Raw genomic sequence first — 27,535 nt, forward strand, 5'->3', positions numbered from 1 at the left:
GGATGGAGTTAGCTTTGTACCTGTTATGCTGTTGACCTTTGTTTTTAATGCAAGAAAGGAAGTGTAAAGAAATCAAACAGTAGAATTCTGGGTTAAAATATTCCAATTGCTATTTAACATAATTTTGGCATTTGCAAAGATTTTTAATTCATCTCCTTAGTTATTACTGGGATTTGCTGGTAATATGATTTTAAATATAGTCTGTTACTATAACTATTTTTTGAGAATCCTTGTAAAACCTTATGTTTTCCTCTCTTTAAAACCATAATATTAATTAAGAAAGCATGTCAGGTAAAGCATAAAGACAATTTTGTTGAAGATAAATTTTGTATCATTGAGCTTGTTGTAAAAACAAGGGGAAAATCTGATATCATATAAATACACTTAAATGAAGAACTAAAGTAGTGTTTGGCATAACAGCTTCAGATGAAATCTATTTGAAAGGCAAAACAAACAATAACAACAAAACCCATATAATCTGGCTTATGTATGTACAAAAATAGTAGACCTTGCTTTAAAAGTACAAATCATTCTCTCATTCACCTAAAATTTTATTTAGGAATTTTTTCCCAATATCTATCTCAATATTTTGTTTGATATTTACAATGCACTTTATATACACAGCACCAAAATCTTACCAAAAATTACCAGGAATATGATATGCTTAAGGAGAGAGAAATTGAGAATTAATAAAAGTTGACTAGTTCTAAGTCATAGAAAGGCTAGACTTAACCCCAACATAATTGAAATATTGGGTTGCAGAGCTTTCACAGTCCTAAAGGTAGGGTCTAAAGGCTCCACAAATTTCAGCAGTTCTTTTTATTCTATTTTAAGTTCCAGGGTACATGTGCAGGATGTGCAGGTTTGTTACACAGGTAAATGCGTGCCATAGGGGTTTTCAGCAGTTATTTTAACTTGAAACTGGAAAGGAGGAAAACTATATGAAGATAAGAAGCCAGTTGGTATGGAGAAAAAATATTAGAACTGTAAAAATTTGCATGAGTGCTTAGAAATAAGAAACAAGTAGAATGATGATTTGCGTTAGAGTTAATATAATTTAGATGTAGATGATATTGGTGTGTCTGTGGATAAAACTTAGAGGATTTTATTCTGTGATGTATGTGCCAATTTGGAAATATTCTAGCTCACATCTAGGCATAAAGCATTTTTTGGATTCTTTGGCCATATAAAGAGTATAAGGACAGATTGCAAAAATACTAGATAATAAGCTATAATTTATACTAATCTTCATAAATTCTCTCCAAATTTTCACTAGCCTGCTTTCAAGGAGTTATGAGAATTTTAGGTTGACTTGGTGCCTCTATGGAGGGATCCTGAGTAATTTTTTGCTCCTTATAATTCTCTTGGGCCTTCCCTTTAAAGAGACTTGGAGTTACAGAAATGTCCTAAACATGACCAGCCTCACAAAGATGGAAATTTTTAGGAATTGCCTTAGGGGAAACTACAATTGTGAATGGTTAGAAAATCATTCAAGATTTCAGCAATTCCTCCTACAAGTCCCAGATTTCTGAAAAGAGGCCAAAATCTGAACAAATTCAGTAGATGGTTGATGTAGTTTCTAAAACAATGTTAGAAAGTAACAGATTCAACATATCTTTGACCAATATTTTCCAAGCCTAAAAGAAAGTAAGACACAATGGATAGAAATCAGACTATGAACAAAAGTTAGAATTTTAATACAAATGGGACAACATTATCCATAAGACTTTTTGAGTTACTGATGCACATTGACATGCTATAGGATATTCCATTCTCACCTTTCATCCCCCTGCTCTGTGCCCGGTGAGTTCAACATTTATTGACTGCATCAACTAAGCTCTCTTGCTTTGTGGCTTCTTGTTAGTTCAGGTAATGGGAAATACCAGCAGAATATTAGAAGATGAAAGGAAAGAGGAGTTGTGTTATTTATTTCCCTGGCTCTCTATCTGCCAGTGCATAGGTTTTCACATGTTGCTTTTCTGCACTTGAGGTTAGGTTCTTATTGAGTGGCCCTCTTCAACAGTGCAGGTCTTTCTGGGTTCTGATAACCTTATCAAGCCAAAGTGTGGAAGTAGCTTCCAGTTAACCCAGGATGATCCTTGATCCTTTCATCTTGTCCATTCCTCTGTAAATAGTCAATTTATTAAGCTCTCCTCTATTGAGAACACTCTTTTCGAGTGTGCCAGCAGTTGCTGACAAGATCTTGGGTGAAAAACATGCACTGGATTGTCATGTGATCATTTTTACATGTGAGATGGGCTAGTGATCGGCAGGCAAATATTACGTGCTTATTGCACAACAGCCACCAAGGGCGTCCCCACGAAAGTATGACTAAAAAAAATTATTTTGAAATTTTAATGATTAATATTGATTATTTTGGTACAGAAAACATTTCCTTTGGCCTAGGGTTCATATGTAGCATGCTCATAATTTAGATTGCCCTAGTTAAAATTGCTATGATATGTGTATCCTGGTTACCTTAGGGATTGTGTCTCCTAAGTAGAGAGTGGCAATTCTAGTCTGTAGGGGTGCTCAGAAATAGTATTTGTTTTTGAACTCCAGGAAGATACAAAAGTCGGGGGAGTCTTTTCGGGAATCATCAACCGTAGCTTCTCCTCGTTTACACGGTCTCATGTATCCCAACACACTCTTTTTTGGGGGAAATAGCTTATAATTCATCTATTATTCTCACATCCTGGAAGACTAGTAAGCCTGGAGCTTTTCATTTAAATATCATAGAATTAAGTGGTTATTTGATAACCTATGGATAAATATATGGTAAAATACATATTAACTGCAGCATATAATTACATAGGATATAATCACCTCTGTGGTTGTTATAGGCCAAACAATAGTAGAGAAGTGAGGTGTACAGTAAGAACAAACTGTGTTATTCAAAGGCCTAAGACTCAGAATGCACTAGCAAAGAAAGAGGGTCACATGCTATTCCCTGCCAGAGTAGCTAAGAATACATCCCTATTCCCTGAAGATTCTACCTCTTACAATGGGAAATGCCCATTGTACTTCAGTGGAACTTTAGTAAACTAGTATAATGATAACTCTACACCCTACAGCTCTTTCAACAAATATTTTTTCATTTTCCTTAGTGAGAACAAACTAAGATGTTCTTTCTCTAATGTGATTTTCAATTCTAGTTCAAAATTAGGATTCCAGGGAAGGCCCTGGCACTGCTTCTTTTGATGGTATCTATTATGGCAAAGAGACTCTAAGGTCTTTCCTTTGGTCTCTTTCTCCTGGTGTCCAGATTGCATAATCCTGTCCCATTGAGTGTGGGCAGGACCTGTGACATATTTCTAACCAATAGAACTTGGGAAAGATGATAGGATTTTACTCTCTTGATTATGAATCATTATATAAGCCTCCACCTTGCTATCAGACTGGTAATAGAAAGTGTCCCTTTCCCTTGCTGACTTTAAAGAAGCAAGGTACCATGTTGTGAGAGGGCCTATGGAAAAAGCCATAGTCAAGGAACTTCAGGCAGCTCCTGGAGCTGAGAGTAGCCTCTAGACAACAGCCAAAGCCAAAGCCTTCAGTCTTACAGCCACAGGAAATGAATTCCGCCAACAACTTGAGTAAACTTGGAAGTGAATCCATCACCAGTTAAGCCTCCAGATGAGAACCAAGCCCTGGCTGACACACTGCATTCTTGCAGAGGCCCCAACTAAGACATTTCCTACCTTAAAGTGAGAGAAAATAAATATATTTTGTGTTAATCTGCTGAGTTTCTTACATAGCATAGAACACTAACAAACCTTTCCAATATGTACTTGGTTAATAAACATTGACTGAGTGAGGACCATAAGCCAAGCATTATTCACCATATTTAAGATGACTGTAGAAGCAAGAAATCCATGCATGAAAGAGAGTTATGTAGGCAAATTCCATAGGCGGTATAAGTGTCTAAAAATATCAAATGGGTAAGATGCTTTCCTTTCACATGCAGACAGGGAAAACTATTTGCAACGTCTAATGACTGTTCTACTTTAAGTGGATGTGAGAACAAAACAGACTTTGAAGGAGATTTACAGAATAGTATTGAAATTTTTTTATCAAGTTCTATCAATTAAAGTTTGATGCCATATGTATATATTTTTGCCATTCTGCCATCCAGGATAAGAAATTGCTATTTTCTGCCATATGAGGGTGTATATTCTTGCCACTATATCCTGTAACATCAGGCAGAGATAAAACTTCACAAAACTCAGCAATGCTAAAAGAAAATCTGTGACTTGCCTTTGTATTCACTATCTACTGGCCTACATCTCTAGAAATCTATATCCAATTTATACCAGACAGTTGGTCACAGTCTTAGGTGAAATTTTCAGCAAAATTTTGAGTGTCTAAATTTTTTGAATGAAAAAATAAATGCAACAGATGACACTAACAGGGGCAGATAGAAAAGATGTTAAAGGGGGAATGCAGATAGCACAGGTAATCTTGTTTGTTTGTTTGTTTTTTAAGCAGCAATGCTACTTGAAAACTCTTGCTAGTTCTTATTTTTTTTGTTTTTTTTTTTCAATATCTGAGGCATTGGGGGTTTACATCAAACTAACAAAAGAATGACTGAACTCCGATGAAGCCTTTCTGAAGCAATAATTAATATATGAGGCCACCGACACTAGAATTAATCTTGAAAACCACTCTCAAGGTGATGGACAAAATAAATGCGCCATGGGAGTGCCCCGGAATGCTGCACTGACACTGTTGGGTCCTATCATTGATCATTGATGATGGCGAAGAAGCAATCAGTCACAAGGCAGAACTGATAATAGACTTCAAATATGGAAGGAACCTTACTTCTATGTTTGGTAACAGTCCATGTTTAACAAATAGTATTTTTTTGTGTTTCTTTGTTTTCTTTTGCTTTGCTTTTTCCTGCTCCAATGGACAAAAGCAGCAAGGCTCTTTCTCTTTCTTTCCCTGCTGCATTGCAGGCAGCATAGGAGGGCAGTTAATTAACTATAATGATCAAGTGTATGGGCATTTTATTGCATACAGAAGCAACTCTGCCCTGATTCAAGCAGCCAAGTCGACCCAAAACTCAGGAAATGCTTATGTATAACAGGTATGGGGATGCATCCACTGTTTTTTCCAGTGGTGGTGAAGGTGCCATTCTCAACATTGGTTTAATCCTTGGAGTCCCAACTAATTAAACCATTTCTTTCTTTCACAAAAGGGCCTCTACTGGCCTGAAAGCATCAATGTGCAAGCTGAGGTTCCCAGATAAAATGGATCTTTTGTTGGGTGCATCTTGTAGTTTAACCAAACTCACTATAAGACTGGACTCTGAGTGCTCCCTCACTCTTGAACTCTTTGCTGCTGCGTTTTTGTCTACTTGATACCTTCTGATGTTCATAATCAGTACTTGTTGTAGATAACAAGCATTTTTCTATAATAAGTAACTCATAAGCTCTATGTAATACTCAGAGAGGAATAATACCTGTTTTTGGAATTAAAGAGCAAAATGAATAACTGTTTGGTCCATGCTATTACCTCGTTTTTTTTTTTTTTTCTGGAAGCATTTATTTGAGTTTCATGAGCAAAGCTGATATCTTTGAATAAAACTTCTCCACAATCTTTCATTCTTACAATCTGAACAGAAATGTGCTTATGTTGTGTAAATTAGATTCCTTTTATTGTATAAGACTCCAAAGATTTGTCAATAACATTTTTGCTTTTAGTCGCGCCCTTAAAAATGTCACCTAAGAGTATACCTTTTTCCTCTGAACTTTTCTACATATTAAATTCAGTTTTATAAAGGTGTTAATATGAACGATACATATGTGATTACCTAGAGTGAATAAGGTCACAATCAATCCAGAACAAAGCATTGTGTTTGTCTAGAGATTCCTTGCCAGGAATAATCCAAAGAGGAAATACGTGTGTTTATTTATGGTAATAACAATGCAGCTGTCCAGCAATTAAGTTAACTTGACTGTCATCTTTATCAAGCAGTATGTTTACACGGGAGACAATCTGAGGAAGGAGAAATCTACATTGTATATGAACATGATGAAAATGTATTTTTAAACACATTGAGCCTCTGATTTCTGAAGTAAGATGACTACTTAAAACACGATGTTTAGAAAGGTGTAGATTATACATGACACACTTAAGACTCAATCATTTCAACCTTTCTCCAAAATCACTTTTTCAACATTATTTATTCTAAATATAGAATACAATATTTATTTCATTGAAATGGGATAAAAGACCTTGCTATATTCTGTGAATACATGTATTTATAAGTGTGTGTGTAGGTATGTCTGTGTACATGTGAGTATATGTGAGTATAAATGAGTAGAGTAAGAATTACTTACGGATTTAAAAACATATTTTAACTTTTTAAAATCAATTTGTGTAAAAAAAGAATAAGCCAGGTTTATTTTAACTAAATTAACTAGATAGCTTTTAAAAAAATTAAACAATCAATCAATCACGAACGTGTCAGAGGCATTTAAACCACAGCAACTCCATCTTGAATGGGGGCTGGTAAAACGATGCTGACACCTACTGGGCTGTATTCTTAGAGGGTTAAGGCATTCTAAGTCACAGGTTGAGATAGGAGGTCGACACAAGATACAGATCATAAAGACGTTGCTGATAAAATAGGTTACAGTAAAGGAGCTGGCCGACACCCACCAAAACCAAGATGGCCACAAGAGTCACCTCTGGTCATCTTCACTGCTACACTCCCACCAGCGCCATGACAGCTTACAAATGCCCTGGGAATGTCAGGAAGTTACCCTACATTGTCTAAAAAGGGGAGGCATGGATAATCCACTCCTTGTTTAGCATATCATCGAGAAATAACCGTAAAAATGGGCAACCAGCTGCCCTCGGGGCTGCTGTGTCTATGGAGTAGCCATTCTTTTATTTCTTCACTTTCCTAATAAACTTGTTTTCACTTTCCTCTATGGACTTGCCCTAAATTCTTTCTTGCATGAGATGCAACAACCCTCTCTTGGGTGGGGTCTGGATCGGGACCCCTTTGCTGTAACAAAAGAATTTATTTTCATTTCTTTCTAATAACTTACTTTTTCTTAAAGAAGATGAAGAGAATGGAGCCTGAAAAGGACTGTTCAATGTACATTTGGATATAATAATTACCATCTTCCCTGACTTCAGCAAGTATATGTAGATCAATCACCAATTTTCGACCATAAACAGAAAATCGGGGGCACAAACTTAGTTATTGTTATGGAGGTGAGGAATGCCAATAAGTAGAAAGAAAGTAGAGTTGGGTCTTCTCTCTGCTAAATGATCATAGGAATGCAGAAGAATGGGGCCTTAAAGCACAGGCAGCAAGACTTGAGGAATTTGCTGTTAACTGCCAAAGGAGGAAATAATTATAGGATTAAAAAAAAAAAAAAGCTCACTAATGCTTTCCCACAGAGCTTGTCCAAGGCACAACTCTGAGACTGCCTTACTGCATCCCCTTTCAGCAGGTGTCACCCTCCTTGGGAAGCGAAATTGCTTTTCCTCTCCCTTAAACATTAGTCTTTTGTATTAGATGTTTTCTCCACACCAGTGTGGATAAAATTACTGTGATAATTTTCCCCCAAATAGTTGCACTAAAAATACTACATTTCACTGAGGAAGGCAGTAAAATACATTTGTAATATACATGGGCTGTCAAACAAGTTCTGGGTTCCAATTCCAGTTCTTTCTCTTTTCTCTTTGTGTTACCTCAGTCATATTACTAAGCCTTTATGACAATCATCTAAAAATGGGGACCAACAGATATTCCTTACATGATTGATTTGAGATTTATATGAGAGAATATATGTAAAACAAACCAGCCTAGTACTGGTTAAAATGGGGGAGATGGTCCTAGTTTTATTCCATTAGAGGAATGTAAGGCACCCACAGCAGGATATTCTTATGAGGCTACACTCCAGATTCAGAGCAATGAGGCTGATGACTAAAGCTTCTTAAGTGGTTGTTTGACCTACCCCCTAAATGACTTAAAAAATGATAATGTTGAATCACAAGTACAAACACCTGTAGCAATCTTTGCAAAGTCATTTGGGTGGCTTCACTTGCAGGCAGCTAGAACCCAAGACTCCCCAGTTACGTCATCCAGCAATGTTGACCAAGTTCAAAGTACTTTCAGATTGACAACTTGCTCAAATACCATAGCAATCCTGTCACTAGGCAGTATGCTCATATTAAACATGAAAACATCGAGGAGCAGGAAGATAAAGTGGCTCTTAATGGTGGTGCTGGGATTTTACTCAGTATTTTGAATTTAGAGTCAATGGGCGTTTTCTCTTTTGCCCCCACAGAGCTCTACTCTATGGTTATAAAAAACAATGTATGGTGGCCTAGTAGTGATGTGTATTATAGATAATGAATCATAAATAACCAAATAATTTTCTCCAAGACACTACGACTATTAGTAAGATTATCATCCAACAAAGTCCCTTTGTTGTGATGATAATTGATTAATAAATAATAGCCACCCAAACCAATGAACAACAGCAACAATTGTAAACGAAGAACCATACTTTTCCAAGTGCTGCTAAAAAGGAATTTTTACTTATTTTATCTTTATGCCAATGAAAAGAAAGGTCATCTTGCTGAATTTTTATGATTCATTCTTTGGATAGACAAACTCAATTCTACAGGTTCCTTGGTAAATCTGTGTATTACAGTTGAGATCAGCACCACTGTTAACCTTTCCTTTGCCAGCAAATAGCAATTACAGGATAACTACAGGGTAATTCCAGGGCTTTGTGTCTTTGAATGCCGGAGTAATCTGAACCATTCTAACGGTAAATTTGAATTGTTTAACATATGCTTTCAGCAGAGTATAAACACATTTTAATGATTTATTTCACCTCCTTAAATGCACAATTTTCAGTTTTTTAGAATCAAGTGATTTCATCAACATAGAAAGTTTAGAACACTAGTAAGGAAACTTGAAATAAATCAAGAAACATTTTCTTCATTTAAACATGGCTTAAATTGAGCATAAAACAAGATTCTTAGAAACATCGAATAATTGCATGATGACTAGAATTTTTTTCTTTTTCAAGGAAATAGATAAAAATATTCAAGGCTTCCATTTATAAACCATTCAAGTTGTAGTTTAAATTACGTAAATTGTCAAATAAGTGAAAAAGCAAAAATTTAAAATGGAACTTTCTTCTACTTTTACCACTCTTTTCTTTCCCTTTCTCTTAAGCACTATTTATTGAATATCGTGTCTCTATATTTAGTTTCCAGTCTCTACTTACTACTTTTTATTTGTTCCACCTCTCTTTTCTTTCTTCCAAATATTTACAATGAAGTGCAAGTATATGTAATCTATTTGTTTACTCTATTTGTTTATTTTTTGAAGATCTGTCTTCTTTCTTCTTTGTTATTTTCAGTTCTTCCCTTACTTATTTGCTTTCCTTTTGACTGCACTTCACACTTTCTCTTTCCCACTCCATTAACTGAAGATTCTCTCATAACCATCCCAACACATCTCATTCCAATATTGGGTGGTTGTTGTATTGTTCATACTCTGTGGTGTTAACAGAATCATGGTTCCACATGAGGTGGAGTTTGGGGAAATGAATCAACTACTCACTGCTCACTGACCTACTCCATTGATAGGCTAGAGGTCACACTAAGACAATTATTAAATAAAACAGTATATCTTATAAAAATCATTGTGCAAAAATTCAGTCTATAGATGTGTATTTGCTCTTCCACATAAAAACATACCCATTATTTAGGACTTGAAATTTCACTCCATCTATATCCATAAAGACAGTATTTTTGTGTCTGCCTACTACATACAGAAAATTTATGTATATTTTTTAAGACTCCAAATAAGTTGAAAGTGTTGAAAGTTCACTTTTGTTCCTTATACTCCATAATAAAATTTCTAACAATTTTAAGAAGCTACAACCCACAGTAGTAAAGAAACACTATTAAGCAATAAAACAAATAAAATTTGAAAGCCAGGCACACAACCCAGTATGCTTTAAATCTTACTTGTTCTTTAGATCCCACGGGTGTTCACCAGACGTCTCCCTAAACAAAGAAGAAATGTGACAACAATTAAAATGTGAAAACGATGCTATTAAAATACTGCTCTTTTAGGTGATGCATGTTTATATTACTTAGCTAGTGGAGATGTCAAATTCCAACAAGAAGTGAAATTGTTTGTATTTTGGCATTTCCTTTCACACTTATTGTGGTAAAAAAGCAACTTAAAATGTTCCTTTTAAAGCAACAAAAAGCAAAACATGTTATGATTATTCTGGAAAAAGAAATGATAGTTTTAAAATATTAAATGTATTCCCTAATCAAAATTATATGTAGTAGAAAAGAAATAACACATAGAACCATCAAGTATCATTCAATAAAAACGAACTTGTGCTAGAAAAACCTATGAAGAATTCTTACAAAAGGGAGTATTTCTTGTGTTGAAAACCTTTGTTAAGATTTTAATTCCTTGGTAAACATACAGAAAACCCATCGAGTTTCTTTGAACAACATCACAGGATTTTTATTATAGAAAGACAGAATCTACTAGACTATGATAATAATGTTATCAAGAAAGAAAGAAAGAAAGAAAGAAAGAAGGAAAGAAAAGAAAGAAAGAAAGAAAGAAAGAAAGAAAGAAAGAAAGAAAGAAAGAAAGAAAGAAAAAGATAGAAAGAAAGAAAGTAAGAAAGAAACAAAGAAAAAAATCTGAATTTTAAAATTAGGCTGAGGGCTTACTAAACTTTTAATTATATACTTGGAAGTTTGGCTGGGTGCAGTGGCTCACGCCTGTGATCCCAGGACTTCGGGAGGCCAAGGCGGGCAGATCACTTAAGGTCAGGAGTTCGACACCAGCCTGGCCAACAAGGTAAAATCCCATCTCTACTCAAAATACAAATAATTAGCCAGGCGTGGTCATGTGCACCTGTAATCCCAGCTACTCAGGAGGCTGAGACAGGAGAATCACTTGAACCCAGGAGGTGGAGGTTGCGGTGAGCCAAGGCTGTGCCACTGCACTCCATCCTGCGTGACAGAGTGACACTCCAACAACAACAACAACAACAACCTGGAAGTTTATTATTAATACAATTTTTTATCAAGGTTGAGAAAGATACAAATCCATGAAAGTGTTGTAGTGTTTCAGGAGTTTTATAATTTATAAGTAACTCTAAAAACTGGGCACCTATGTTGGCATTTTCTCAGTGATTTTCATTAAACTTGTTCACTTATTTTTCTTTTTGGAAGAGTGGAAATGAAGAAATTAACCGGAACTCTATGTGATTAGCTGAGGCAAGTGGAGACGTTAATTCATTTGTGTAAATTCCTAGAAAATAAAAACTGATCTTGAGTTGTATAAAGCTGATCAGTGGTGCTCTGCAGACATGGAAGGAGAAGAGAAGATGGAGGTATTAAAAGGGCCGTAAATAAACTTTTGGAGCTGATGGATATTATTGTTATCTTGATTGTGCTCAAGACTTTAAAGGCATATACATGTGTCCAGACTCATCAAATGATATGCTTTAATGCATGCAGTATATTATATGATAATTATACCTTAATAAAGCTCTAAAAAGCGGAAGGATGTGAAATATATATTTAATGTAGAGCATGAAATACATGGATAAACCACTCAATAAATTAATGAGAGTTGGTACTCTTGCGATTTTTGTTTTAAAAGATTATCTGTTTGCTGTGTGATGACTAGATTGAGGAGACAGTGATTGGAAATGGAGGTGAAATTATGTAAGAAGGCTTGGACCACCATAGGCAGTTGATGTAAAAGATGCTGGATTGATTCATGATATAGTTAGAAGGCACAAAGAAAAGGCTGGTTGAGGCACTGAATGTGAAGGTAAGACAAAATAAGGAACCAAGAATGATGGCCAGGTTTCTGGCTTGAACAACTGGGTGCATGTGCTGCCATTTTCTGAGATGATAAAGACTGAGAATATAATAAGATTTAAGTGGAATGCAAGAATTCCATTTTGTATGTATTATATTTGAAATGCTTGTGAGACAATCAAATGGAAATGTTAAGTTGGGTAAGTGTTTCTAGAAGCCAGAGGATAAGTCTGAGTTACACAACTAATTTTGAGAATTGCCAGCATATATCTAAGAGAGTGAGTGGCTGTCATGAAGTGGAAGCAAAGGTCATTGAATGGGAATAGATAAAAGCATCCAGAGTCAAGGTGCTAGATGAGGTATCTACTTGGATGTGTATATCCTCTAAATAACCAGAATGAGAGTGAAAAGCAGTTCTAGGGGCCAGAAGCTAATTTTAATTATTTCTTATGTTTTTAGAGACTACTTTCTTTTTTTTTTACATTCAGATCTTCACAATTTCTATTTTTAATTTATTTTATTATTGTATTTTAAGTTTTAGGGTACATGTGCACAATGTGCAGGTTTGTTACATATGTATCCATGTGCCATGTTGGTGTGCTGCACCCATTAACTCATCATTTAGCATTAGGTGTGTCTCCTAATGCTATCCCTCTCCCCTCCCCCTACTCCACAATAGTCCCCAGAGTGTGATGTTCCCCTTCCAGTGTCCATGTGTTCTCATTGTTCAATTCCCACCTATGAGTGAGAACATGCGGTGTTTGGTTTTTTGTCCTTGCGATAGTTTACCGAGAATGATGATTTCCAGTTTCATCCATGTCCCTACAAAGGACAGGAACTCATCAGTTTTTATGGCTGCATAGTATTCCATGGTGTATATGTGCCACATTTTCTTAATCCAGTCTATCTTTGTTGGACATTTGGGTTGGTTCAAAGTCCTTGCTATTGTGAATAGTGCTGCAATAAACATATGCATGCATGTGTCTTTATAGCAGCATGACTTATAATCCTTTGGGTATATACCCAATAATGGGATGGCTGGGTCAAATGGTATTTCTAGTTCTAGATCCCCGAGGAATCGCCACACTGACTTCCACAATGGTTGAACTAGTTTACAGTCCCACCAACAGTGTAAAAGTGTTCCTATTTCTCCACATCCTCTCCAGCACCTGTTGTTTCCTGATTTTTTAATGATGGCCATTCCAACTGGTGTGAGATGGTATCTTATTGTGGTTTTGATTTGCATTTCTCTGATGGCCAGTGATGATAAGCATTTTTGCATGTGTTTTTTGACTGCATAAATGTCTTCTTTTGAGAAGTGTCTGTTCATGTCCTTCGCCCACTTTTTGATGGGGTTGTTTGTTTTTTTCCTGTAAATTTGTTTGGGTTCATTGTAGATTCTGGATATTAGCCCTTTGTCAGATGAGTAGGTTGTGAAAATTTTCTCCCATTTTGTAGGTTGCCTGTTCACGCTGATGGTAGTTTCTTTTGCTTTAGAGACTACTCTCTAATGCTTATGTTGGAATGTTCACAATGTAGGCAGGACACGAAAATATAATATTTTAGCAATTAACCTAATGTGCTGCCAATTTAACCTTTAAATTATCCTCAAAGGTCTCTGGATGTCTAATTATTTAAGAGGTATTTTAAATCACTTCACCTAAAGTACATCTCTTAAATAAACATATCTTTTGTTACATAAATACTTTAAAAATCAAATTAGAAATGAAGTACAGTTGTGTGCTGCATAACATTATCAGTCAGCAATGGACTGCATATATGACAGTGGTCTCGTAAGCTTATAATGGAGCTGAAAAATTCTTATCGCCTAGTGATGTGGTAGCTGTTGTAATGTTACAGCACAGTGCATTACTCATAGCACGTACAATTATGTGTACCTCATATGTGATTGGTGCAAAAGTAATTGCAGTTTTTGCCATTAAAAGTAATGGCATTAATGCTTGATAATAAATGATCAATGGTATTAATACTTGATAATCAATGAGTATGTTACTGGTTTATGTATTTACCATACTATGCTATACTTCATATCACTATTTTAGAGTGTACTCTTTCTACTTAAAAAAATGTTAACTACAGAATGGTCTCAGGTGGTATTCCAAAATAAGGCATTGTTGTCATGGGACATGACAGCTTCATTTGCGTTATTGCCCCTGAAGATCTTCTGGTGGGACAAGATGTAGGTTTGGAAGAGAGTGTTACTGATGATTCTTGCCATGCGTAGGCCTAGACTAATGTGTGTGTTTGTGTCTTAATTTTTAGTACAAAACAGTTTTAAGTACACAAACAATGTAAAAAGAAAAAATGTATAGAATGAGAATATAAAGAAATATTTTTGTACAGCTGTACAATGTGTGCTTTAAGCTAAGTGTTATTACAAAAGAGTCAAAAAGTTTTTAAAAGTTTATAAAGTAAAAAATCTTAGCTTACAATGAGAACACGTGGACACAGGGAGAGGAACATCACACACCGGGACATGTAGTGGGGTGGGGGGCAAGGGGAGGGAGAATATTAGGACAAACAGCTAATGCATGTGGGCCTTAAAACCGAGATGACTGGTTGATAGGTACAGCAAACCATCATGGCACATGTATACGTATGTAACAAACCTGCACATTCTGCACATGTATGCCAGAACTTAAAGTAAAATAAAAATAAAAATAATGTAAAAAAATATGTCAGCTTAGAGTAAGCTAAGGTTAATTATTGAAGAAAGAAAATGTTCTAAAATGCATTTACCGTAGCCTTAGTGTGCAGTGTTTATAAAGTCTATAGTAGTGTGCAGTCTTGTCCTTGTCCTTCATATTACTTACTGCTCACTCGTTGATTCACCTAGAGCAACTTCCCGTCCTGAAAGCTCCATTCATTGTAAGTGTCCTATGCAGGTGTACTATTTTTTATCTTTTGTACCATATTTTTATTGTACCTTTTCCTTGTTTAGTTATATTTAGATACACATACACTGGCCATTGTGTTAGAGTTGCTTACAATATCCAGCACAGTAACATTCTGTACAGGTTTGTGGTCTAAGAACAATAGGCTATACCACATAATGTAAGTTTGTAGTAGGCTGAGCCATCTAGGTTTCTGTAAGTATGTTCTGTGATGTTTGCACAATGACAAAATCACCTAAGGATGCATTTCTCAGAACGTATTGTTGTTGTTAAGTAATGCATGACTGTATAGAGCTTTGCTTAGATTTTCAAAGAAGTCAACATAATTTGCAGAACTTGAACACTTTTTCTTTGCAACATGTGCATAGAATATGAAGAAACTGCAATACGATTTGCTGAAAGTAGCTGCAAAATCTATATTGGAATACTCAAAAATAGTTGCTTTTACATGTTCGTAGAGATCAACCACAGAAACAGAGCAAACAATATTGGAATTATAGTGTATTATTATAGAAGTAAAATAAAATGTAGAAATTTCATGACTGGCATGACTGGTATTTTTCAAGGTAATGCTCAGCCTGAGAATAATCCACGGTAAATTTGGTTTTGTTAGTTTCCCTTAGCTTTGAACATTAGGGGATGTTTGGAAGTCAACATCCCAGATTTTTGTTTCTTCATTTGTAAAATGGAACTTATACAAATAACTTCACAGGGTTTTGGTAAGAATAAGTGAGATAAAGTGCATATAAATGCTTTGTACAGTGTAAAGTACTATAGACTGCACAAATAACACCATCACAACAGTAAGTGAGACATCATAGCTAAATGTGGCACTTGATATTACTCCAAAGAAATATTCAGTCAACTGAATTTGTGTACTGCATTTAATTTCATTTCGAATTTTCCAAGTTGTTACTAAGGCCCAGAAATAAATATCAACTCTTCATATATTGATTACAGAAATGTGCATTTCGTTTTTCTTTCTTTTTACTTTGTACGCGTTGCTGAATGTGAATTTTTTGCACACATGATAAACACAAAAGGCCTAGGACCTGCTCTTGGTGGATTACTTGGAGTGAAACACAATTCTGAAATATGATTTTTCCATTTCCGTTCTTCTATTTACACTTAGTTGCTTTTATTTAATCTTAAATTTCAACTTTTATTTTAGATACAAGTCGTCAATGTGCAGGTTTGTTACATGGGTATATTGCACCCAGCTAGTGAGTATAGTACCCACTAGGTAGCTTTTCAACTCACACCCCCCGCTCTCCCTCCCCCGTCTAATACTCCACAGTGTCTATTACTCCCATGTTTATGTCCATGTGTGCTCAATATTTAGCTCCACTTATAAGTGAGAAAATGAGGGATTTGGTTTCCTGTTCGTGAGTTAGTTTGCTTAGGATTACAGCCTCCATCTCCATCCACGTTGCTACAAAGGACATGATTATTTTAGTTGCTATTTAATCTTACAATTTACTTTCTTTTCTTCTTTTCTCTATTTCCTGTGATATTGCACAGCTTTCTCATTATCTTACGTTCGGTTAAGATTAAATCATTAATCATCATTTTATACCTTTTTATAAAAATAATACAAATTTTTATTTTTATAAAAATAATTTAACATAATCACCATTGAAATTTACAAAATACATTGAAGAAAAAAGACGAAAATGAAAGTCATTCAAAATCCTATCACTGAGAGACAACTGCTCTTGACTTTCGGGTATACAGCTACCCAGTCTCTTTTCTATGCATTAATATATATTTTGTAAGTTCATTGATACTGTTATGTTCTCTTTTTTACTTACTCTTCCATGAGTATTTTTAAATGATGTGAATGTTTTCCTACAATTTGTTCAGGTAGTGCATAGTTATTTTAAATTTCAATTTTATGGATGAAACATAATTTGTTAGACCTGTCAAAAAGACCATTGTTGGTTCTTTTTTTTTTTTTCCTGTATAAACAGCGTCGTGATAAACATCCTTCAGGCTATATATTTGCATGAATCATGATTAATTCCTTAGGATGAATTGCTGGATGCAGTCAAGCCTGCATATTAAATTACAAAAATTATAATATCTATTGCCAAATTATACTCCATAAAGGTAATAGCATTTATGACTCCTACAAGCAAGATAGGAGAGTTCCAACTTTTCCACACCGAAGCTAATAGTAGATATTATCATTTTAAAATTTTTGCCAATTTGATAAATAAAATTATATCTTTTATTGTTTTAATATGTGTTTCTTTGGTTACCAGTTCCGTTGAAAAGTTTATTTTTTTATTTGTATTTATTAGTTTCTGAAATGCTTCTTCATGTATTTTTGCCTACTTATCTATTAGAGCACATGTCTTCTATAATTACTTGTAATAACTTTTCATATATTAAGGACATTGATTATAAACATAAAGATTTGATTAAAAAGACCAATGATGACTTTAACATTTTCAGAATTAACATATGCCAAGATTCATCCTAAAACCCAAGAGAAAGTTTAACAGCTTTTTACTTCAACTAGATGCAAAAGTGATTTTAAATAGATGAATAAATTTAAGTAAAGTTTTATGCTTCATTTTTATTATCCCATTTTCATTCCAATTTGAATCCATGTTGCATTCAGTTTATTGTTGTTTAGTCCCTTGTAAATTTTTTGGATCATTTACATAGATATATTTTTATTCACTATATTTTATTCACTATTGTTTACGTAAATATATTTTGGATTGTTTACATAGATATATTTTTATTCACTATAAGCCTTCTACTTTTTCTTTCCCTTGAAAATGTGCAAACATTTTTCATTGCTTTATTATTTTATGACTTTATTTTTCCTTTATTACCCTGAAAGAGCAAGATGGTGTGACTAAGTTTTTCTTGACATTTTTTCTAAAGAGGGAGGCTTTACTGGTATGGCTAAGATTAAGACAAGAGCCAGTCTGCAGTACCATCTTTGTGGAAGGTTTTCCTGTGTTCTGATAAGCTGCCCAATGCTTTGTCTTCATGTTGATGTCATTGTATAGAATGTTACTTCTTTGAGCTCAGTAGCAAAACTGTGAATGTAATCTTAAGGGAATTCATGAGCAGATGTGTATTCCTGTGTATACTCCTCTAGACTTTGACTTAGACCTTCTTATTCCCTGATAAAAGACTAGAAAACCCACGGAGCTTCAAAGATTGTAAACTAGCTAATATTCACTAGTGGTTAGCGAAGAAGGATGCCACACCAACAATGAAAAGAACTGAAATAAAATCTCTTTACTATAATGCTTTATAATCTGTTCACTATCTCAGGTAACACTCACAATAATTTGGTCGCGGGTAACGAAGATACTGTAATGGAAAAAAGCATGAGCTTTGAGGACATATTAGTAGTCACATGATCTCGGGCAAGTCAGTCCCTCAAAAAAGTCTGTCTCCTTTTCAGTAAAATAGATATAAAAAAGAAAATAATACTTATCTTTCATAACTGCTGTGATTAGAAAAAATGTAATGGATATTTAGCACTTAATATTTACCTCATCATTTATTTATTCACCACATACATCTGAGCATCTACCATGAGTTCTTTTCTAGACACTAGAAATTATAGTCTGCTCAGATAAACATTTTATGCTAATGGGTAACAGGTAATAAATGACAAAGAAAAGAAAAAAGAAAGGAAGGAAGGAAGGAAAGGAAAGGAAAGGAAAGAAAGAAAGAAAGAAAGAAAGAAAGAAAGAAAGAAAGAAAGAAAAAAGAAAGAAAGAAAGAAAGAAAGAAAGAAAGAAAGAAAGAAAGAAAGACAGACAGACAGACAGACAGACAGTTGGATGGCTGGATAATTTCAGTGAGAACTAAGTGCCATGAAAAAAATAAAACAGGGTATTGTGGTGGTGAATGGGCAGCATTGGGTAATGCTACAGAGGATAGTCAGGAAGGCCTTATAGATAGCTGATAATTTGAGCTGAGATCTTAACAAAAGAAAGAACAGCCATGCCACGAGGAAGGGGTAAAGACCTCTAGAAAAAGCAATAAATGTAAAGGCTCTGGCACAGGGACCAGCTTTAGTGCTTGAAGAACACAAATGTGTCCAGTGTGGCTGGAGCACGTTGAGCCATGAAAAGCCTGGCTTAAGACAGGTAAGAGAGGAGGTGTAGGCCAGATGTTCGATTATGTAAGGCTTTGTAAGTCATGGTAAGTTGACCATAGTAAGCTAACAGAGAGCTACTATGATAATAATGAGGAAGACAATAAAGATCAAGCTTATTATCCATTAGACAGTTTAAGAAATTGTGTCTTTCTTTCTCTAAATGTGACACAGCAAGGTAGTCATGGAGTCTGGTTTCCTGTCCAGGGTTTGTTCAGTTTTATTTTCTGTATGTTTTGTTGCTGCCTATAATAGTAATGTTTTTTCATCTTTTAAGCCCGAAGTTCATTCCTGCTCTTGATTTTTTTGTTTCTATTTCTTTTTAAAGGCATTTGCCAGTTTTCTGTGTCGATATTAATGCTGAAGAAGCATTTACAAGATCCAATAGCTTTATGTAGGAATTAGATCTCTGAAATTCAAACTGCTTTATTTTCATAAGAACTATGATTAACAGACACCTTTATAGCTTTCTCATTCTCTACCTACCCCATTCTCCAAACCTCTTTTCTCTAAGCTGGACTCTCCTACTCTGACATTTTAGCCTTATCAGCCAAAGAAAGCAAGTTTCAATTCACATTCCAGGAAGGAATCTCCCCAGCCAGAGCTTCATCTCTGAAACCTACTTTTGTCTGTTTGAGCCTTCTGCTTGAGTACTGATTTCTTTCTCCCACTTATGGTTTTTCTCCTTCACTGGATACTCCCCTCTCTATCCCTGGCTCTGGCACCTGCTATGTCTGGTGTTCCACCCATTACTATTTCAGATTGTACTTCAGCTTTCTTGCATGACATCTGGCATACATTCTGAATTTTGTCCAGCTCATTTACTACCTTCCCTCTCTGCTTTTCCAGGTGGATTTGCCAAATGTAAGGATAAACCAAGAAAGAATTTGTTCCCCCACAAGGCTCTCTGCCTGCATTTAAATTAGCAATAACCTTAATTTTAAGAAGAATAGATAGATATACAATGTATATATCTGCATGTTCAGCTTTTATCCATTTGACAATAGCTGTTACATGGAAAATGCACATGTACACTATACAAACACTGTAAATTCGTTTGTAGTGATATGGAAGTTTTTAAAAATACTGATCGAGTTTAAGAATCTTTCTTTTTCTAAATTACTCTTCTAAATATAAATTTTGGATTTTAGCATCAATATTATTAACAGGAAGAGTATAGTATAATATTAAGTGTTGATGTGGGGCTTTCAACCAAATGAATTTCCCTAATTCCAGTTATTGCGCTGCATATTTGTATCATAAAAATCTTCAAGAGCTATCTATCAAGAGGTCTTAACAAAACCAGAGTACATTTGAAAAGTCCTATCACATATCATTGGGGTGTTATGGGTTGTAATGGGGAATACTCAGGCTTAAAGGGAGAATAGGGTGTTTAGTGATGGTGAAGTTTGTTATCTCTAAGTACAGATTTCATTTATTTTACATTTTACATAAGATCTGCTTTGTCAAACTTATCCTAAATTTTTTTGTTATTGAATCATGCCCTTCAAACTAACTGCCATTTGGTCTACTAACAGTTCTTGTCATATAAAGTGGCGGTAACATAAAAAAAATCCTGTGATGAAAAACATATTAGCCACATTTAGTTTTTTTACCCTCTACACCAGGACTCATTTCTTTAATCTGTAACTCTTTGTGTGAAATCTCATCAAGGGCTCCTTGTGTAAGTAAACATATACCCCACCATTGCATTTAACATTCCCTGACAAAGCATTTGCCACAGCCTTTCAACACATCCACAGAGTAATTGCACAAAACCTCCCTATCACAAATTGATGTTAGTTATCCCTTATCAAATCACTTTTTCCAACACATTCTTTTATTAAATCTTCTAAATATGTTTCTGAGAATTCTTCCATACTGATAAGAAATTCAGACAGTATTTGTTGAAGCTCACTAAATTATGTCTTCCATAATACTATTATGCTCATCATATTCACTACATTTCAGCTATCAATATTCTCACCACTCCATATATAAATTGCAAAACTAAAATTGTAGCAGGTTACTTGACTTTCTATTTAGTTTGTGTTACTTTCTGATTTCTGATATTTCATTTATCCTTCTAAAACAGGAATGTATTACCTTTTGGAAAATAAATCTTTACTAAAACCCAGAAACCTAAACTAACAATTAAATTCGTGACAGTATAGTGTGGTATCACAGTAATTGATAAATTATATAAGACTTGATTAATAAAGTCTATTTATTTATTTATGCTACAGTAACTCCATTTTCTCATCACTCCATCAACAAATATTTACTGTGTCTTCTCTATGAAAGACATTATACTAAGCGATATGAGGTACAGAGAGAAGAATCAGTCTTCAAGATATTGGCAGTCTGGCTAGGGTGCAGTTCTCATGCATTAATTACAGAAAGTAGCACATGGGAAATGCCAGCTGAGTGGTACAGCTAATGCGTCTCATGAGATGAAATCATAGTCTTGTGATGATTGGGGAAGTTTGCCCAGGAGAGTTAGAATTTAAGTGAGAGAGCCTTACATATTATTAGTATTTAATTACGTTGGAAGGAGAATAGATAAAAAAAAAAAAAAAAAAGTAGAAGCATAAGCAAGGAATGAAATGGGGGGCACAGAGTATTTTGTAGAGCTGCATTGTCCAATATGGTAGCCACTAGTCACATATGGCTATAGGGCACTTCAACTGTGGCTAGTAAGAATTGAGATGTATAATTGTGAAGATTCAGCATGAAAAATAATATGAAATATCTCATTAATATTAGTCATTATTATCTATTAAAATGAGAATATTTTGGCTATACTGGGTAAATATAATAACATTATTAACACTAATTTCACATATTTATTGTTACATTTTATAATATGACTACTAGAAAATTTGAATTATATACACAGTTCATACTTGTGACTTGCATTATATTTCTATTGGACACGGTCAAGCTATTGAGTAGCTGTTGGAAGGTTGAGATTATTAAATATGTATTTTTAAGAAAAGGAATCAGACTAAAAAGTGCTGACTGGTTAGGAGGGGCTAGAGATGAGCAATTTAAAAAATGATAACCTACTCAAGGCACCACACATGAGGTGACAAGGGCTGGATAAAGCAGGTGGCAATGGGAAAAATTGGGTAGCAATGTACACTTTTTTGTGTGCCTAGCTACTTGCACTCAACAAAATATTATTTTAAATTGTTCCTAGTGCCAGAGACATTACAAAAGAAGACTTTCAGAATAATTAACTCCAGTGACTAGGCATGGAGACAGGAAGAGGGAGGGATCAAATATGCCTGAGACTGTAAACTGAGGAGGCAAGGAGAATGGTGATGGAATTTGATGGGAAAACCTCTTTGGTGAGGAGAGAGTTGTAAGTCCTGGAACGTACGGTAGTGGTGGAGTTCTGAGGATGATTCATCTCTCAGTGGAATGAAGAATGTAAGGAACAGGTAGATGGCTGAGTCTGATATAATGGTGGGACATCCAGGAGAAAATATACTTAAGACTTTGGTAAAATGGATGTGGAAATCAGGGGAATGGTTAAATTGATGAAAGACATTTGATGACCACCTTGGTAGAATTGAATGTGGAATTCAAGGGTGACAGTACGATTTCAGGTGGTGACTCAATGGCAGTTCTTTGATGCAGAGCCAGGAACTGAACCATGGGAAATACTGACATTTGATGGTTGAAAATGGATGATCTACAAAGATAAATTGATCAGTCAAGAAAATGGGAAGAGAACAGTGTGGGATCACGGAGCCTAAGGAAGAAAAAATGCCAATGAGAAAGAACTAGCTAACAGGAAACGTATGAAAGGATGTAGATGGCATTTTATTATTTAGCATCAATAAACTACCTGGCAGGAATGCAACCCTCAACCATGAAATCTCAGAAACAGCAGATGTTCCATGATTTGTCTTACTGCCTCCTTTGGATCACATGGGCCACACTTGGGCTTTTTTTTTTTTTTTTTACAGATATCTTTGTTCTTTTCTCATTCACTAGTAAGTATACCTATCAAACTTTCTTCTGAAGAAGGTCAGACTTATTGTTTACTGTAGCATTTAATATCTGCATCCTCAATCAACACTTACCACAGACAGACTGATATTATCTTTTTTTTGTACATACCAAGTCTCCTAAATTGAAAGCTATGTTTTTGTACTCCATCTGGCTGCCTCTCTAGAATTGTCCTTACTGCTTAAAATATACCATGCATAAAGGAAACAGAGCCAATAAAGAAAGATTTAGGGCTAAGGTTAGCAGGAATAACTGATCTGGACTGTCAAGAGTCACAGTTCTCCCAAGAATCCATATGTCATCATTGGTTTTTTATTTCTCCACCAGTTTTTATCCATTGTTTTTCTGTAGGACCTTTATTGTTGTTTAAGAGTGGAATCCACCTTTATTAATTCAACAAGGTGCTAAGATACTTAAAAGGTTATAAAAATGAATCCAATATGTATCCTGCGTACTCTAGATTGCAATTTATATACATGTTTACATGTCTATTTTCCATACTTAAATCTAAGATCCTTGAGGACCTTAGATTCATTCATATGGTTCTTATTCATATGTAGTGGTGGAGTTCTGAGGATGATTCATTTCTCAGTGGAATGAAGAATGTAAGGAACAGGTAGATGGTTGAGTCTGATATAATGGTGGGACATCCAGGAGTGAATGTACTTAAGACTGGTAAAATGGACATGGAAATGGGGGGGAAGGGTTAAATTGATGATAGAGACTCGATGACCATCTTGGTAGAATTGAATGTGGAATTCAAGGGTGACAGCAAGATTTCATGTGGTGACTTGTTGACGGTTCTTTGAGGCAGAGCCAGGAAATAAACCATGGGGAATACTTACTAGTATTTATATTATTAGTGCCTGAAAGGTCCTTGGCACCTAGTAGACTGTCAAATCACATTTGTTTAATGAATATAGTCATGTGTCGCTTAACACAGGGATTGATTCTGAGAAACGCATTGTTGGGCAATTCTGTTGTGTGAACATCATAGAGTGTGCTTATACAAACCGAGATAGTATAGCCTACTACACAACTAGGCTATGCGGTATAGCCTATAGCTCCTAGGCCACAACGTGTATAGCATGTTACTGTATTGAATACTGTAGTCAACTGTAACAGAATGATATTTGTGTATCTAAACATGTATAACCATAGAGAAGGGAATGTGTTGCACTGTGACATTATGGTGACTATGACATCATTAGGAGCTAGAAAATTTTCAGCTCTGCTATAATCTTAAGGGACCACCATTATATACCTGGTCCATCAGCGACCGGAAGGTTGTATATATAAATTAATGAAAGTGTGAATTTCTTCTTGAAGGAGCCTGTAGTGAAGACAAAATTCATGCACAAATAATCAGAGTACAAATAGGAAAGAGACACCTGACAAAAGTACTCAGATAAAAACATATTACTACTTAGGTGAAAGAACAAAAAATGCCTCATAGAATAAATGGGACAAGGCTTACTGGAGGTGCTGGTATTTGAGCAAGGGCAGAAGGATGGTAGAATTGGAGAGTTAAAAAAATGGGTCATTTTACTAAATGGAAGACTACCTATTGGTCTTATCCACAGATTTTGATTCTTTTATATTTATTAAGGATAAACACATATTTTTCATGTCTGGTTAGGTTTTATTTGAACTCCTGTAGTCTTTTTTTCATTATCAAAAGCTTTTTTTTCATAAAATTTTCTTAAAATATGTAGCCACACAGCCGAGTTTTATTTTAAGGACAACGGCATTTTTACCTCCTGTTTTGCGTGAGGGTCTGTGGGTTGTAGGAGATGAGAAAAGAGAGTTCCCAGCTGCTACAGCTCAACAAAGCCCCTAAAAATGATGACTGCATCCATTTCCACCCAACGCCACATTCTGAAAGTGATCTTTTTGAAACGAGGATTGCAAATAGCTGCAGCTTCTCAAAACTGCAATTGCTTTTCATGGTGTGGCATTGCTGTCTTCATGCTGACACAGCTCTCAGCACCGACACCAGCCTGCGTATGAACCGTTAAAGATATTTCACTTCCAACAATATAAAGAGTATTATACAAAAACAGAGAGGCCTTGTTTTTAATAAGCTGAAATGGATGAAATGGGCAGTCATGAAGCAAAAATAATTATGAGGGAAGGAAATGGAGACAAAAATTAATGCCTCTCCCTCCCCTGCCCCCAAGGACTGTGGGCAATGTTCTGTACCTTTGGGTCATGCTCTGAAAAGATGCATAAATAGGGGTGAGAAATTGGTGCTAGAAAAAAAAAGTATGATTAAAAGGATGTGACATTTTCTGCATACTCAATGTGCTGTGTTGGGAAGCACTTGTGTAGTTCAGACAAGGTTTGCATCCCAGCTCTGGCCCTTACCAGGGTTTTGTTTTATTTTTTCCTTGGCTAAATTGCTTAATCTTTCCAAGTTCAAGTTCCTGCAAATAGAGCTTATATTAATGACTTCTTAGAGTTGCAATGAAGATACTGAGACAATATCTACAAACCTAGCTGGTTTGTACAAATATCTTGCTGTCTTCCCTTCCAGTCTGCCTTCCTGTCCCTTCCCCATGTGCACTAGGGAAACCTCTCTGTAAGGGACTCTCAGACCAGCAGATACACTTCGTATTATTGAAATGTGGGCTACATTATCTTTCACTGCAAAGATGGTACTAATCACCCGCCATCTGTAGTGCTCGTGCATGTACTTATCCTTTCCTAATGGAGATGCATTTGTATGCTAGGATGGGCAGCTGTACTCTTTCCCTCTGTTCTCCCTTGACCTTCTTTTTTCATTTGGCTCACTGGGTATAGTCCATAGACATGACACACAGTTTGGCAGTCATCATATCAGTGTTTTCCCACAGTGCATCCCTTTTCCAAGAACGTGTGACAGAGTTAGAAACACCAAACTTTATTGCTGGAGAAGGCTTTGGAAAAGATACAATCCAAAGTCTCATAAAGTGGAGGAAATACAGGCCTAAGAATTAGCTGACTTGCCCAAGACATAAGGAAAGTTAATGGCTGGGTTCAGACTAGAATCCCAATTTCTGCTGCTCCACTCAGAGCTTTCCAGTCGTTCCTACATCTCAGAAAGGGGAATTTTTCTAGCTTTGTCAGAAGAACATCCAACCGCAGTACATACAAATATTAAATGCAAGGCCAGTCACATGAGACTCTATGAAAGGATTCATCATTAGATGATTCTGATTGTGAATATCTTTTGGAAAATACTAGAGATAGATACTTGGAAAATTATTTTTCCCTTCTTTGATTGCCTGAAACTCTGAATGTGCCTGTGTTTAAACCAACCTCTCTCCTGCTCTCCCCTCCCCTTCTCTTTCTGTCTCTCTCTGTCTCTGTTCTTTTATTCTCTCTTGGGTTTAGTTAGTTGCCCAGGTGGTCTCATTTAATGATTACACTATCTCAGGCATAAAACACCATGACTTTTTGCTGTTGAGACTGCAGTATATAAACTGACTCGAATCAATTGTACCTGATTTTCTAAATTGCCTCTGGTATAACAATTCTCCCACCCATAATAACCCATTGAAATCAAACAATACAATTGATTACACATTCCTCACTCTGGGGGAAACTCCATTAGTTTTACCTGAATAAAAACTGCAGAACAAGGCCCATTTTGGGGTAAGTAGTATACAGAATTCTCCAGGAAGCACAGTAGAAATAAACTTGAAAGGCTTAAACATTACTCTTTAGCCAGAGGGGAATATCAAGGAAATGGAATTTTATTTACAAGTCACATGAAGGAAAACAAAGGCATACTTAAGTGAGTATTGCACAGTGCACAAGATTTGGCAGAACTGACATTTGCTTTGGCTTTTCTTCTGGGACAGAGCGGTAAAATACAGGTGAATCCTGGAACCTCTAGAGCTCTGTTAGGAATTCATATACAGTGTATCTGTCTCCGGGTTGGGATTTTCCAATTTCATGCCACAAGTAACCACAGTTGTTATGAGCTCTGGAATGGAGTCCCAACTCTTCTGCCCACTAGCTGTTTGATGTTGGACAAATTATTTGAATTGTGAGTCTGAGGTTTTCAATGCCTAACCTGGGTTTAAAACACCTGCCCTATGTGTCTCCCAAGGTTGTTGTGAACATCAAACAAAACTAGGCAAAACAACTGATTTGAAGACGATTAAGTGCATTGTAAACATGGGGAATTATTCTTATTTGAGGTAGCCTTTTTTTTACTGACCTTGTACATAATTCTATAAGATAACGAGCTCAGCCAGTGGTGATGGCCTTTTTTTCCTAATCTAAATTCATAGGTAGTGGCGGCAGTGTAGTCAGACTGTGGAGTCAGATTAACCCGTGTTCACATCACAGCTCCCCATTTACTAGCTCTGTGTCTAGAGGCAAGTTATCCATCTGCCCAGACTCATCTATAAAATGGGGATAGAAATAACACCTACCTCACGGGGTTGTTGTGAGACTCAGCAATGCAGTGCATGGGACAGGAACACCCCTCAGTGAATGCTACTTATTAGTAGTGGAAAATAACTTCAACATGCAGGAATATTCATATGGTGCCTTTCTCTGAACCAACCAAGAACTTTCAGTGCCTGGGGCAGTCTGAAATCTTTGTCTGAGTTATTCAGATTTCTCAACT

The 27,535-nt window shown here is 35.7% G+C and overlaps 1 protein-coding gene across 34 annotated transcripts in view; it reads right to left on the reverse strand.

Moving 5' to 3' along the window:
• PTPRD (protein tyrosine phosphatase receptor type D) overlaps positions 1 to 27,535 on the reverse strand; it is a 2,318,035-nt gene that overhangs the window by 706,269 nt on the left and 1,584,231 nt on the right. For all 34 annotated transcript variants that reach the window (XM_030814138.1, XM_030813761.1, XM_030813755.1 and 31 more), the window contains exon 10: positions 10,012 to 10,050. The gene's annotated coding sequence lies outside the window, so the exon portion shown is untranslated. The remainder of the gene's footprint in view (positions 1 to 10,011; positions 10,051 to 27,535) is intronic.

This window comes from Nomascus leucogenys, chromosome 1a, assembly GCF_006542625.1.
Source record: "Nomascus leucogenys isolate Asia chromosome 1a, Asia_NLE_v1, whole genome shotgun sequence".
In the NCBI taxonomy this organism is placed as follows: domain Eukaryota; kingdom Metazoa; phylum Chordata; class Mammalia; order Primates; family Hylobatidae; genus Nomascus; species Nomascus leucogenys.